Source organism: Schistocerca americana, chromosome 7 (assembly GCF_021461395.2).
Source record: "Schistocerca americana isolate TAMUIC-IGC-003095 chromosome 7, iqSchAmer2.1, whole genome shotgun sequence".
Lineage (NCBI taxonomy): Eukaryota > Metazoa > Arthropoda > Insecta > Orthoptera > Acrididae > Schistocerca > Schistocerca americana.
Window position 1 is genome coordinate 115,569,246 of NC_060125.1, and position 15,095 is coordinate 115,584,340.

At 44.8% G+C, this 15,095-nt stretch overlaps 1 protein-coding gene across 1 annotated transcript in view; it reads left to right on the top strand.

Annotated features, from left to right (window-relative positions):
• LOC124622564 (myrosinase 1-like) overlaps nucleotides 1–9,613 on the top strand; it is a 118,665-nt gene extending 109,052 nt beyond the window's left edge. The window contains exon 11 of the mRNA XM_047148307.1: nucleotides 9,349–9,613. The gene's annotated coding sequence lies outside the window, so the exon portion shown is untranslated. The remainder of the gene's footprint in view (nucleotides 1–9,348) is intronic.
• Nucleotides 9,614–15,095: the final 5,482 nt, after the last annotated feature.

Consider the following 15,095-nt stretch of genomic DNA (forward strand, 5'->3'; position numbering starts at 1 on the left):
GTAAGTTAACTAACTCAGATTCCAAATCAACTAACACAAATTCCGAATCAAATTCACACGCAAAATCAGAAGTTCCGCCGAACATCCGGCGAAAATAACAGAGGCCTGGCCACTGCAGGATAACTCTAAGTCTCCAGTGAAGTCACGCGATATATTTCGGTGTCGCGACCACCGATACGAAAATGTTCCCTGACCGAAGACGTGCGGCTGTATCACCGCACAGACCAGCACGCGTCTTCAGTCTTAAACAGTGCCCTCTGAAGACGTCGGTCCCGCCCTACAACGAAACACCCTCCATCGACATCACTAATGTCTTCATGTTACAACTAATCTGATACAACGTTTTACACATAAATGATAACAAAAATCTGAACGCACCACTACCTGCGCGCTAAAATTGCAAATGAAACTAATGCCCCACACTTGGCTGGCTCTGAGCACTATGGGACTTAACATCTGTGGTCATCAGTCCCCTTGAACTACTTAAACCTAACTAACCTAAGGACATCACACACATCCATGCCCGAGGCAGGATTCGAACCTGCGACCGTAGCGGTCACGCGGTTCCAGACTGAAGCGCCTAGAACCGCTCGTCCACACCGGCCGGCCCGCAGGTCTGAAATCTGAAGTACGCCACCTATCACAACGCTGCTCAAGCGTCCCGGTTCACGCAAACTTTATTGTACAACCACTGGACACTTCTGTTGTAGCTCCTAGGCAGGCAGTGGCCGGCCGAGGTGACCGAGCGATTCTAGGCGCTGCAGTCTGGAACCGCGCGACCGCTACGGTCGCAGGTTCGAATCCTGCCTCGGGCATGGATGTGTGTGATGTCCTTAGGTTAGTTAGGTTTAAGTAGTTCTTAAGTTCTAGGGAACTGATGACCTCAGAAATTAAGCCCCATAGTGCTCAGAGCCATTTGAACCATTTTTGGAGGCAGTGCAGCACAACATTGCGCCAGCAGGCTGTGGCAAGTAGTATGATTACAGCAACGAGCCCTCGGTTTGGCTCACACCGTTGTAATAGACTGTTAGGAAGTGCACACCTTTGAAGTAGAAATTTGCTGATTTGCTGCTGTGTAAAGTTCAGTACCGTACTCACTTGCATGTACGTAACAACAGATCTTGTTGATGATCCACAGTTGTAAAAAATAATTCTAAATTTGTTCTGCGAATTTTTTGAGATCAGGTGTATTATGTGTAGATGTACTTATTTTAGTGACTCATGAAAATTTGTGCCAGAGCAAGACCTGAATCCAAATAACCCACTTACCGCATAAACTTGCGTTGACCACTTGGTCCATCCGTGCACGCTCCCTTGGATCGACCTAGACCTTCATACGCCATATTGTCTACATCCTTGTGCTACAGTTTATTGAATTCATCACCTAATGTTCACTAACACTATTAGCTGGATACCCACGCCAGAGAGAATGAGAATGCGAGGAATCGGGACTTATTTTGTTGTTGTTATATGCTCGTGTAGTTTTGTAACACTTGCTTGCATGTCTGAAAAAACAGATGTTGATGATCCAAAGCTGTACGAAATCATTCGAAATTTGTGCTCTGACCGTGAGTTCTTTGACATCAGCTGTATTTTTTGCTAGCGTATCATGTCAATTCTGGAAATCCGGAATCTACTCTGTAGGAATCAATATGGATTCCGGAAAGAGCGATAGTGTGAGAAAAAAAAGGGTTCAAATGGCTCTGAGCACTATGGGACTTAACATCTATGGTCATCAGTCCCCTAGAACTTAGAACTACTTAAACCTAACTAACCTAAGGACAGCACACAACACCCAGCCATCACGAGGCAGAGAAAATTCCTAACCCCGCCGGGAAACGAACCCGGGAACCCGGGCGTGGGAAGCGAGAACGCTACCGCACGACCACGAGATGCGGGCGATCGTGTGAGACACAATTCGCTTTATTTGTTCATGAGACCCAGAAAATATTAGATACAGGCTCCCAGATAGATGCCATTTTCCTTGACTTCCGGAAGGCGTTCGATACAGTTCCGCACTGTCGCCTGATAAACAAAGTAAGAGCCTACGGAATATCAGATCATAGTGTGGCTGGATTGAAGAGTTTTTAGTAAACAGAACATTGCATGTTGTTCTAAATGGAGAGACGTCTACAGACGTTAAAGTAACCTCTGGCGTGCCACAGAGGAGTGTTATGGGACCATTTCTTTTCACAATGTATATAAATGATCTAGTAGATAGTGTCGGACGTTCCATGCGGCTTTTCGCCGATGATGTTGTAGTATACAGTGAAGTTGCAGCATTATAAAATTGCAGCGAAATGCAGGAAGATCTGTAGTGGATAGGCACTTGGTGCAGGGAGTGGCAACTGACCCTTAACACAGACAAATGTAATGTATTGCGAATACATAGAAAGAAGGATCCTTTATTGTATGATTATATGATAGCGGAACAAACACTGGTAGCAGTTACTTCTGTAAAATATCTGGGAGTATGGGTACGGAACGATTTGAAGTGGAATGATCATATAAAATTAATTGTTGGTAAGGCGGGTGCCAGTTTCAGATTCATTGGGAGAGTCCTTAGAAAATGAAGTCTATCAACAAAGGAGGTGGCTTACAAAACATTCGTTCGACCTATACTTGAGTATTGCTCATCAGTGTGGGATCCGTACCAGGTCTGGTTGACAGAGGAGGTAGAGAAGATTCAAAGAAGAGCGGCGCGTTTCGTCACGGGGTTGTTTGGTAAGCGTGATAGCGTTACGGAGATGTTTAGCAAACTGAAGTGGCAGACTCTGCAAGAGAGGCGCACTGCATCCCGGTGTAGTTTGCTGTCCAGGTTTCGAGAGGGTGCTTTTCTGGATGAGGTATCGAATATATTTCTTCCCCCTACTTATACCTCCCGAGGAGATCACGAATGTAGAATGAGAGAGATTCGAGCGCACACGGAGGCTTTCCGGCAGTCGTTCTTCCCGCGAATCATACGCGACTGGAACAGGAAAGGGAGGTAATGACAGTGGCACGTAAAGTGCCCTCCGCCACACACCGTTGGGTGGCTTGCGAAATGTAGATGTAGATACTATCAATAAGTGACACGGAAATCTGTGCTAGACCTGGATTCGAACCTGGATTTTGGCGAGCATTAGATGATGAATATAGTGGACTATGGGATAAGGACGTATAAAATGTGACACATGCACGTTTAGGTCAGTGCAAGCTGTGCACGTGGCTGACAGAAGTGGTCAAGGCGACTGCTCACGATGAGCGAGAAATTCGGATTTCAGTTCTGGTCTGACACAAATTTTCATGTGTCACTAAGTGGTAGTACTCATATATCTAATACATTCGATGTGAAAGAAATTGCATTCAGCAAATAAATTTCGTATTATTTGGTATAATAGTGGATCGTCAACAATGCCTGTTCTTTCAGAAATTAAGTTAGTATCACAAGCCTAGGTGGGCATATCATGATAAAAGACATTAGTCTTGATTCATCGTAGTTCTCTTCTCTCTGTTGCGGGAGTCCAATTAATAATGTTCATGAGCTTTAGTTGGCGAATGTAGTCGACTATAGCAAAGGATATAGGCAGAGTGACGTATGCGGATTCGGGTCAGTGCGTTGAGCATGCACGGGTAGCTGATGTAGTTAAGCCGACCGCTCAAGATAAGCGGGAAATTCAGATTCGAGTCCCAATCTGGCACAAATTTTCATGAGTCACTAAAAGATAGTACATCTACAGATGGTACATCTACACCTAACACAACTGATGTCAAATAATTTACTGCCAGTGAATAAATTTCCAATTATTCAAAAATGGTTCAAATGGCTCTGAGCACTATGGGACTTAACATCTACGGTCATCAGTCCCCTAGAACTTAGAACTACTTAAACCTAACTAACCTAAGGACATCACACAACACCCAGTCATCACGAGGCAGAGAAAATCCCTGACCCCGCCGGGAATCGAACCCGAGAACCCGGGCGTGGGAAGCGAGAACGCTACCGCACGACCACGAGCTGCGGACTCCAATTATTCAGTACCATATTATATCACCATACGGATTGTAACATACCTGGTTCCATCTTTTCATGCCTCCCACTATGTCATCCAGTGCGTGAGGAATCTTCTTCTGATGACACAATGCGAGTTTCAGGTATTCCTAAGTGCGCTCAGTCAGGTTCGTGGCCGCAGATATCGTAGATCATTCTATTTTTGAAGAAAAGTACTCACTAGGTAGGTCCAACGTGCTAGTGCGTAATCCTCTCCAAAGCCGAACGCATCGCAGAGGGTTGAGTACTTGTCCCAGTACTGCACAACCTATGGATTACCCTCAGCCAACGTGAGAGCCGTTCGACACACTTTCGCAGTATTGATCCAACAACTTACCAAAATTATGAACCTGTGGGGCTGCATCTGTCAGATGTGGAATGGTACCTGGTCACCTCCACGTTCCTGTATGATGTTCACCATGCGTCAAACAAATCCTACACATTACTGAGCATCTGAAGCTGTTTTCACCCAGCATCCTTTCTGTCATATTGCCTACTGTCTTCACGCGCAACACTGCTGTGAGGTTTATACCCTTGTTCTAACGGACTTCAGAAGGCAAATTGAATATGGAAATGACTGCTGGCTGTCTTAGACCACCCAGTTGCGTCTGAAACGGAAGCACATAGTTCTGTTGTGCTCTCCTCAAGGGACCTAAAAGCCAAATTTAGTAGAGAGCCTACTACGAGAAACATCGTTAAAATTTTGTGCCCCACGATAGCGGTTAAACATTCGAATGACGTCCTTGTGGTCAATGCCAGTTTGATAGCCAGCTTTCCCATGCTGACAATCCTTCATGCCGTGAAGTCACTGTGAGCACACAGTCTGAGCTTGAAACGACCTCCCTAGGCGTCACAGTCCCGTCCACGGCTGGAGAGCGCCGTACCCAACTGCGCTGACGCCGGAACTGAGACCTTCGCCTCTGTTACACAGATGAATGCTCGTAGCTGTTTCCTTTTATGAATGAAGTACTGGGCAAGAGGTTATTATTTTAGAAAAGACCACGCAGGTCTCTTTTTGAGCAGATTATATTATTTTGGAGAAACTTTTGACACTGACCCTACTACGATTCCAGTAGGTGCAGTCAGCGCCGTGTTTGAACACTACACATGGGTCGTATTTCACTCCGCTGTCAGACGGAAAAAACACCGAACGAGATTGCACAGTGAGCAGCACACTGAACTCGTTTTCGGGAGGACGACGGTTCAAATCTGCATCTGGTAATCAAGATTTAGGTTTTCCGTGGTTTCCCCAAATCGCTCCAGGCAAATATCAGGATGGGCACGGCCGATTTCCTTCCCCATCCTCGAAACAATTAGAGCTTGTTCTCCATCTGTAATGATCTCGGTGTCTACGAGATGTTGAAACCTAATTTTCCTTCCTTTCTGCCTTCAAACTAAAAAATCACCAAACTGGGAAGTTTCCTCCAGATAATGGACCATTATGCAGGATACGAGAGTTGATGTGTTGTTGTTTCGTGGGCATCTGTCGACAGATTGGTTTGATGCAGTACTCTAGGCTGATCGGGCCTGTGGAGGTCTCTTCGCTTCTGCGTAACTATTTGAACTTGCTCCTTCCATTCCATCCAAGAGCACACTGTACAATTTCTGGCACTCTCACTTCCCTCCACTACCAGGTTAACTATTCCTTGATGCCTCTGGTTGTGTCCAAACAATCGTTCCCTTCTGTTAATCAAACTGTGCTCTACATTTCATTTTTCCCAATTTCAGTTCGGTACCTCGTCATTAGCTACTCAATCTGTTCATCTAATCTTCAGAATTCTTCTTCAGCACCAAATATCAAAAAATTCTATTCTCTTCTTTTCTAAACTGATTATCGTCCTTTTTTCACTTCCACACAACGCAACACTCCAGACAATTACCTTCAGGAAACATTTCTTAACATTTAAATTTATATTCGGAATTTGTAAATTTCTCTCTTCCAGGTGCTCTTCTCTTACTATGCCAGTCTGCAGTTCATATACTCCCTAATTCGGCCATTATAAGTTATCTTGCTGCTCAATCAACTATACTCGTCTATTACTTTAGAGTCAGAATTCCTACTGCAATTCGGTCATCTACATATATACTCAGCCAGCCACCAAGCGGTGTGTGGCGGAGGGCACTATTCGTGCCAGTCATATTACACCCCCCCCCCCACCCCCCCCGCCGCCTTGTTCCACTCACGGATCGGGCGAGGGATAAACGAGTGTCTGAACACCTCAGTACGAGCTCTAATTTCCCTTATCTTTCAAAGGTAATCATTGTACGATCTGTAAGTTGGTAGTAATAATATATGCTCTACATCCCCGGTGAGCATCGGGTTTTAGAATCCAGTGAGCAGCCCCTTCCGCTTAGCACGTCGTCTATCTGCGAGTGTTTCCCACTTCAAACTTTCTATGAGATTTGTATCGCTCTCGCGATGGTCAAATGTACCAGCAACGAATCTTGCCGCTCTTTTTTGGACCCTCTCAATCTCTTGTGTCAGACAAACGAACAATACTCCAAGACTGGTTGAACTATTGTAAGCAATTTCCTTTGTTGAAGGACTCCATCTCTTCAGGATTCTACCAATAAACCCCAATCTAGAGTTCGCATTAGCCATTACCTGTGTAATCTGATCGTTCCATTTGAGATCATTTCGAATAGTCACACCCAAATACTTGACGGATTTTGCCGCTTCCAAAGAGTGGGCATTTATTTTGTACTCGTACATTAATGGGGATTTTCGCCTTGTTATACACAGTAGGTTATACTTACTAATATTGAGAGACAACTGCCAGTCATTACACTACGCATTTATTTTCTGCAAATCCTCGTTGATTTGTCCACAATTTTCGTGTGATACTACTTTCCTGTAGACTACAACATCATCGGAAAACAGTCTAATGCCGCTGTCAGTACCATCAACCAGATCGTTTATGTAAATTGTAAAAAGCAGCAGACCTATTACGCTGCCCTTGGGCACACCTGATGTTACGCTTGTTTCTGTTGAAGTCTCTCCCTTCAGGACGACGTATTGCTCTCTGTCTGTTAGAGAACTTTCTATCCAACGCCATATGTCATCGGATAGACCGTAAGCGCGCACATTTGGAGCAAGCGACAGTGCGGAACTGAGTCGAACGCCTTTCGAAAGTCGAGGAATATAGCATCAACCTGAGAGCTGGTATCTAGAGCCTGTTGTAATATCATGCACAAAGGGGGCCATTCCACTATGCTTATTTTACTTTAGTTGATGTTCACCTTATAACCCCTTTTTAAGACGCCATCCATTATCTTTTAGTACTCTTTCAAGTCCTTTGTCGTCTCTGTCAGAATCGCAATGTAGTCGGCAGACGACAGTGTTTTTATTGCTTCGTCATGATCTTTAATAATCCCTTTCAGATTTTTCCTTGGTTTCGTTTACTGCTGGCTCCCTGTACAGTCAGAAAAACATTGTATGCTACAACCCTATTTCACATCCTTCTCAACTGCTGCTTCTCTTTCATGTCTTACGACTCCTACAACTGCTGTCTGGTTTCTCTGCACATTGTAGATATCCTTTCACTTACTGTATTTTGTCTCTTATAGCCATATAATTTCAAAGAGTATATTCCAGTCAGTAGTGTGTAATGCTTTTTCTAAATCTATAAATGCTACTGAACGTCAGTTTACATTTTTTCAATTTGTCTGTTAAGATATGTCACAGGTGCAGTATTGCCTCGCGTGTTCCTACATTTCTCAGTAACACAAAGTGAGTTTGCTCGAGGTCGACTTCTATCACTTTTTCCAGTCTTCTGTAAATTATTCGTGTCATTATTTTTTCAATCATGATTTACTTAACTTATAGTTCGTTAATATTCACACCTGTCAGTACTTGTCAACTTTGGAATTACAGTTCTTACGTTCTTCTTGAAGTATGAGGGTATTTCGCCGAGAATCATGCCTTTCACACCAGAATGAACAATTTTATAACAACACGCTCTCTCAAAGATTTCAATAATTCTGAGGGAATGTCACCTACTTCAGTTGGTCTTGTTTCCACATTGTTGTTTTACTGCTCTACCAAATTCTCTAGCAAAATATCATATATCCCAACTCATCTTCACTTAGTTTCTTTTCCGTTTCTTTAATGTAGCTTTCAAATTTATTTCCCTTATGCAGCTGTTTATTCCTTCCACCCTTCAATTTTCACTTTTTGGTTAGTACTGTCTTGCCATCTGAGCTCCTTATATTGATAACCCTGCTTTTCTTTTCTCCAAAGGTTTCTTTAATTTTCCTAAAAGCGGCATTTATCTTTCGCTAAATCATCACTGCTTGTACAGCCTTCCATTTGTCCTAGAACCATTCCTGGTTAGCAATTTTGCATTTATTGCTCATCTCATTTTTAGACGTCTTATTCCCATACTCCTCTTTTATTTGCTTCATTTTTGTATTTTCCTTCTTCTTGCTTTAGATTCAGTAATCCAAGGATTTCATCGACGCATTGTCTTTTTGCCTTTTTTACACTCTGATGGGTTCACTCAATAACCTTATCTGAAGCCTACCCATTCATGTTTCACTGGATTCTTTTCCACTGATTCAGTCGAATATTGCCTGATGCTGACCCTAAGACCCACTCTCAATTCCTTTCTTTTTATTCGAGCCCCTTCTCCTTAATTTCCTATGCTTCTGCAGTTTTTCAGTTTTAATCTGCAGTTAGTAACAAATAAATTACGGTCAGAATCCACGTCTGCTGCTGAAAATGTCTTACAGTTTAAAATCTGGTCTCAGAATCTCTGTCTTTTATTTATAAAATCACTCTGAAACCTTCTGGTGTCTCCAGCTCATCACCACATGCACAATCTTCTTATATGATTCTTAAACCAAGTGTTAGAAATGTTTAAAATTGTGACTATGTGCCAAATTCTACCAGCTGGCTTCCCCTTCCACTTCTTTCTCTTGGTCCATGTTCTCCTTGAACTTTTTTCACTTTTTCTTATTTTTTCTCCTGTCTAATCACAGTTGAATTAAATTTTCGTCTCCTCCAGTTATCTTAATAATTTGTTTTATCTCATCATAGATTCTTTCAGTGTCCTCATCATATATGGATGTAATGTGCTTATAAAGTTGTAGTATCATGATGGGAATTGGCTTTGTCTCTGTCTTGGTTACAGTAATGTGTTCACTATGCTACACGTAGTTGCTTTCCCACATACCTATTTTCTTAATCATTATTAGGCTAACTCTCACATTACTCCCATTTCATTCTTCATACTGCCCTGACAGAAGTCTCGTTCTTTCTGCCACCTCACTTCATTAATACCCACTATATCTGGTGCGATTTGTTTTGCGTCCTACAGGAAGAAGTTCGGCCTGTACGCTGTGGACTTTGACGACCCAGAGCGGCCGAGGACGGCGAAGGCGTCGGTGTCGGTGCTGGGGCAGATCTACCAAAGCAAGGAGGTGCCGCTGCAGGACTTCGAGGACGCCGACACGACGCCCCCGCTGCTCTGACGCGGGCCGCGGGCGCAACACTCTGCTTCTTCTGACAAAATTAGCCCTCTACACAAGCCGCCTTTCGAGTTTTTACTGAAGCAGTGAATAAAATACATAGTGTGCTACAAATAGTTTTATTTTTTCCTCAACACTTACCGCACCAGATAGAACTCAATACTTTATAGTTAACGGGATGAAATCGACAGACGGAAAGGTAAATTTTAGAGTACTTCAAACGAGTGTTATAGGGCCTTCACTGATTAGAATATTCTCTGCCTGACTAGGTCAGTAAATGACCCGGGAGGAGAGGAGGAAACGAAATGAAACTTCAGGAGATGACTGGGCGTGTGATGTTGTTTCAGTGATTACTGTATCGAGTCAAATTTATAAATAACTTAGCAGTATGAGAACACGAACTCTGGCCTAGATGCTTGCACTAACTTGGTTGCGAAGGGCGCCATATGGTTCAAATGGCTCTGAGTACTGTGGGACTTAACATCTGAGGTCATCAGTGCCATAGAACTTAGAACTATACTCCTGGAATTTGAAATAAGAACACCGTGAATTCATTGTCCCAGGAAGGGGAAACTTTATTGACACATTCCTGGGGTCAGATACATCACATGATCACACTGACAGAACCACAGGCACATAGACACAGGCAACAGAGCATGCACAATGTCGGCACTAGTACAGTGTATATCCACCTTTCGCAGCAATGCAGCCTGCTATTCTCCCATGGAGACGATCGTAGAGATGCTGGATGTAGTCCTGTGGAACGGCTTGCCATGCCATTTCCACCTGGCGCCTCAGTTGGACCAGCGTTCGTGCTGGACGTGCAGACCGCGTGAGACGACGCTTCATCCATTCCCAAACATGCTCAATGGGGGACAGATCCGGAGATCTTGCTGGCCAGGGTAGTTGACTTACACCTTCTAGAGCACGTTGGGTGGCACGGGATACATGCGGACGTGCATTGTCCTGTTGGAACAGCAAGTTCCCTTGCCGGTCTAGGAATCGTAGAACGATGGGTTCGATGACGGTTTGGATGTACCGTGCACTATTCAGTGTCCCCTCGACGATCACCAGTGGTGTACGGCCAGTGTAGGAGATCGCTCCCCACACCATGATGCCGGGTGTTGGCTCTGTGTGCCTCGGTCGTATGCAGTCCTGATTGTGGCGCTCACTTGCACGGTGCCAAACACGCATACGACCATCATTGGCACCAAGGCAGAAGCGACTCTCATCGCTGAAGACGACACGTCTCCATTCGTCCCTCCATTCACGCCTGTCGCGACACCACTGGAGGCGGGCTGCACGATGTTGGGGCGTGAGCGGAAGACGGCCTAACGGTGTGCGGGACCGTAGCCCAGCTTCATGGAGACGGTTGCGAATGGTCCTCGCCGATACCCCAGGAGCAACAGTGTCCCTAATTTGCTGGGAAGTGGCGGTGCGGTCCCCTACGGCACTGCGTAGGATCCTACGGTCTTGGCGTGCATCCGTGCGTCGCTGCGGTCCGGTCCCAGGTCGACGGGCACGTGCACCTTCCGCCGACCACTGGCGACAACATCGATGTACTGTGGAGACCTCACGCCCCACGTGTTGAGCAATTCGGCGGTACGTCCACCCGGCCTCCCGCATGTCCACTATACGCCCTCGCTCAAATTCCGTCAACTGCACATACGGTTCACGTCCACGCTGTCGCGGCATGCTACCAGTGTTAAAGACTGCGATGGAGCTCCGTATGCCACGGCAAACTGGCTGACACTGACGGCGGCGGTGCACAAATGCTGCGCAGCTAGCGCCATTCGACGGCCAACACCGCGGTTCCTGGTGTGTCCGCTGTGCCGTGCGTGTGATCATTGCTTGTACAGCCCTCTCGCAGTGTCCGGAGCAAGTATGGTGGGTCTGACACACCGGTGTCAATGTGTTCTTTTTTCCATTTCCAGGAGTGTACTTAAACCTAAATAACCTAAGGACATCACACACATCCATGCCCCAGGCAGGATTCGAATCTGCGACCGTAGCGGTCGCCCCGTTCCAGACTGAAGCGCCTAGACCTGCTCGGCCACCATGGACGGCAAGGGCGCCATAAGGCCGTCGCATTCTCTCCTGAGGTGGGCTGGTCCACTGCCATTGTAACTGGGCACACGCACTGGAACGGACCGGGCTGAACTTCCGAGCTGGTCCCGCACGCGTTCTACGAAGGGCAGGTATAGGGATAGTGGAGATCACGGGAGTACTTAAGAATCATGCAAACATTTCATAGAGACACGTGTCACGTGAGGACTAGCAGACTCTGTTTGAAAAAAACGCGCCACAGTACCGTCCAGTAAGAGGTAACACTCAAGGACGCAGGACGTCGTAGATGTGTCGCTGTCTTGTCAGAGTTCTTTCAGGGAGTACCAGCCGTGACCTGAAGTCATACCCGAAGGCTCCCCACACCGTGACACCAGGAGAAACGTCGTCGTGCCTTTCCAAAACAATGGTACGTTGGGATTCATCCACAGGTAGCCACTATACTCGATACTCGTCGACTACAGTCATCCATGGTACAGCAGAATAGCGATTCATCGATGAACACAGTGCGACGCCATTCAAAGCAGTGCATGCTTCTTGGCCGTGGCACCATCCCAAACGCAGGCATTTGGTTTGTGCTATTAACGGTAGCTTATGCGCTGAATGAAAATTCTCTAGTCCGCTCCTGCTCGTCTCCGACCAATGTTGACGGATGACACGTAGCTTTTCCTGTTATTGGATGGCAAGCTGAGATGTGGAGGGCTTACAGTCTACTCGGTGCACTATACGGCGATCTTCCCTCTTGGTGGTTGGATGTGTTCGACTGGAATGTTCGCTATGCATAAGCCTGCCTTCGCGCTCCCATGCAGTTCAGCGTCAGGCCATTGTCACACCCAAATCCACAGCAAATTTTGATATTGCATGATTAGACAACCTGCCAAATGGAGACCCACGTTGTGGTAAGCTTCAAGTCACCTGTTACCCTTATCAAGGCAGATGTGCTGCGTTGTTTACGGAAACGTGATTGCTATTCGCCTTGTAGGTTGTTTGTCGTTCGGTAGTTTGTTAGCTGGCCTTGGACAGTACAGGAAGAATGCAAACGGGTAGGTAATAAGAGGGTGCTGCAGCAACGTCCTTTTTAGATAGTGGCTTGACTAGTCACTTTTTCCAGGAGCTGAGGAAAACACCTGTGGCTGAGTAGTGGAAGATAAATGTTATAGTGGGGAGTAGTAATAATAAGCTTCATTACTTTGACTGTGATGCCATCGCGTCCAGTACATGTTGATCTGATACGCATGATAGCTTTTTTGACGTTATTGCTTAGATAGAATTTTTTGTGGCTACAGTCGATTACCCACATAGACAATCAATGTGCCTTTGTTTCGTCTGTGGTTCAATTGTTGTTGTCGGTTATGTGAACAATCGTTTCAATTCTTCAGCTGGGACAATGGGATCAGCTGCATCTTTTACTTTCTGTACCTAGTGATATGTGAGCTTCACACCTTTTCACAAACACTTCAAACTGTAGCTCTTCGTTATGAATGCATCAGCAGTTTGCCATTACGATTTTAATACTTCCACCTGAAGGAGACATTTCTTTCGATCTTACACTGATACTTCTAGGTTTCATACTGCTATCGGTGTCTGTATTGGATAGATAGCCTCATCCATTCCTACACAGCTCTGCTCCCAAATCCTCGCCTCATGACTCATATCCTGTAACAGACATAGATGCAAGACCTATCCCATACATCCTCCCACCACCGCCTATTACAGTCCAGTCACATCAGAGGAAGAGCTGTCTGTGAAAAAAGTCTTGTGATCTACATGTTAAGCTGCAACCACTATCTATTTGCATGGGCATGACAACCAACAAGGTGTCCGTCTACATGAGTGGTCACCAACAATTTCTGACCAAAAATCAGCTGGACCATCCAGTTGCTGAGTATGCTGCCCAACACAAAGTTCTTCATTTTAATGACTACTTCACACACTGTAGCATCTGGAGCCTCTCTACCAACACCAGAGTTTCAGAACTTTGCAGGTGGGAACTCTCCCTGCAGGATAATTTATGCTCCCATATGCCTCCTCACCTCATCCTTTGTTAGCCATTGTCGTACACCCACCTATCCCCTTCCTTGCTTCCACTCCAGCACTATGTAGCTATATGTTCCACCAACAAACAGACAGACTTTTTCTTTTCTCGTTTTCCACTGACTAACCCCCCCCCCCCCACACACACACACACACTACCTAACCTAGCGACTGCACATAGCTGCCCTATCTCTCTCCACCCCATCCCTGTATTCTCGGCCAAAAGCCCTTTACAGGCCCGACCACTAGCTTGCTATCCCTCCCCCTCTCTGCTCCACTCTCATCCTTATCTCCAATACTCAGATTGCTTCTCCTATCACGCACTGCTGCTCACAGTCTGGCCTCAACAGTCAGAGACTGTGATCCTGTATATATGAGTTGCATTTGCATGTATATTTTCTAATTCCGTTGAAAGCCTTTTGGCCAAAAGTTTACCTTTTTGAGTCTTTTTGCTGTGCTTCTCTGCAACTCAACGTCCACTATATCAACATAATTCTTATTTGCTTCTGCTTCAAAAAACTGTAATGGTGATGCAGTCAAATAATAATAATAGAGAAACAGCAAACTAACCCATGTCTTTTACAATCAGTAACCATATGTTTAATAAAAGTGCTTCCTGCAATGCAGAATGATTTTATTCACACCCCTGCAGCTAATCAACTGTATAATGTTTAAAGCAGTAGAAATACATTAAATTACGACGATTATAGGGCTAGCAGCAGCAGGTGAAGCAGGTGAAATGAAATTCGCCCACCAATCTTTAGCTGAACTCGGAGACTCTGTGTTGTCAGTTTCTTCCATTCTTACACTCAAACTTTCCTTAGATGATTTTCCTTTACTCTTACCTCTAAAACTAGTAGTAGAATTATTATCGGATACTGGTCCTGATGTTATATCATTAATTGCAGATACAGTCCCTACTCCAAATTTTGGTGATTCACCAACTTATACTGCTCTCCCTGATGCTTGTTGATCCTACTAAGATTATTTACTTTTGACCTTACATTTTCTAACATTCTCATATTTATATTCCTTTGTCCTTTCATAACTTCTACTTCATCTAATAAAAACTCTGTATCTCCTCTCACTTTCCTAAATACTTATCCATGAAACCCAGAGCCGTCAAGTTTTATTTCACTTACGGTATCCGATACCTTTTCCAGCAATGTACTAATTTCATTAGTCTCATGTTCTGCTACGATTTCTACCTTCTCGTCTATTTCTTGTCTTGTGTTAACTTGCATTCTACTAAATTCGTTAGTTAATGTGTCTTACCTGTAATTTGAGTTGCACCTTTTCATGCTTTGATTCTTCAATATGAATATCTACCTTTTGGTCAACTTTGTCAATTTTAGCATGTAGTATTCCCACACAGTGCATGAATTCGTCTGACAGATCAGCTCTCCCCTGTAGTATCTTGGATTTTAAATCTCTATTACTACTATCTGTCTTATTGGACAACTCAAGATTGTTACTATTTATTAGCTGTAACACTTCT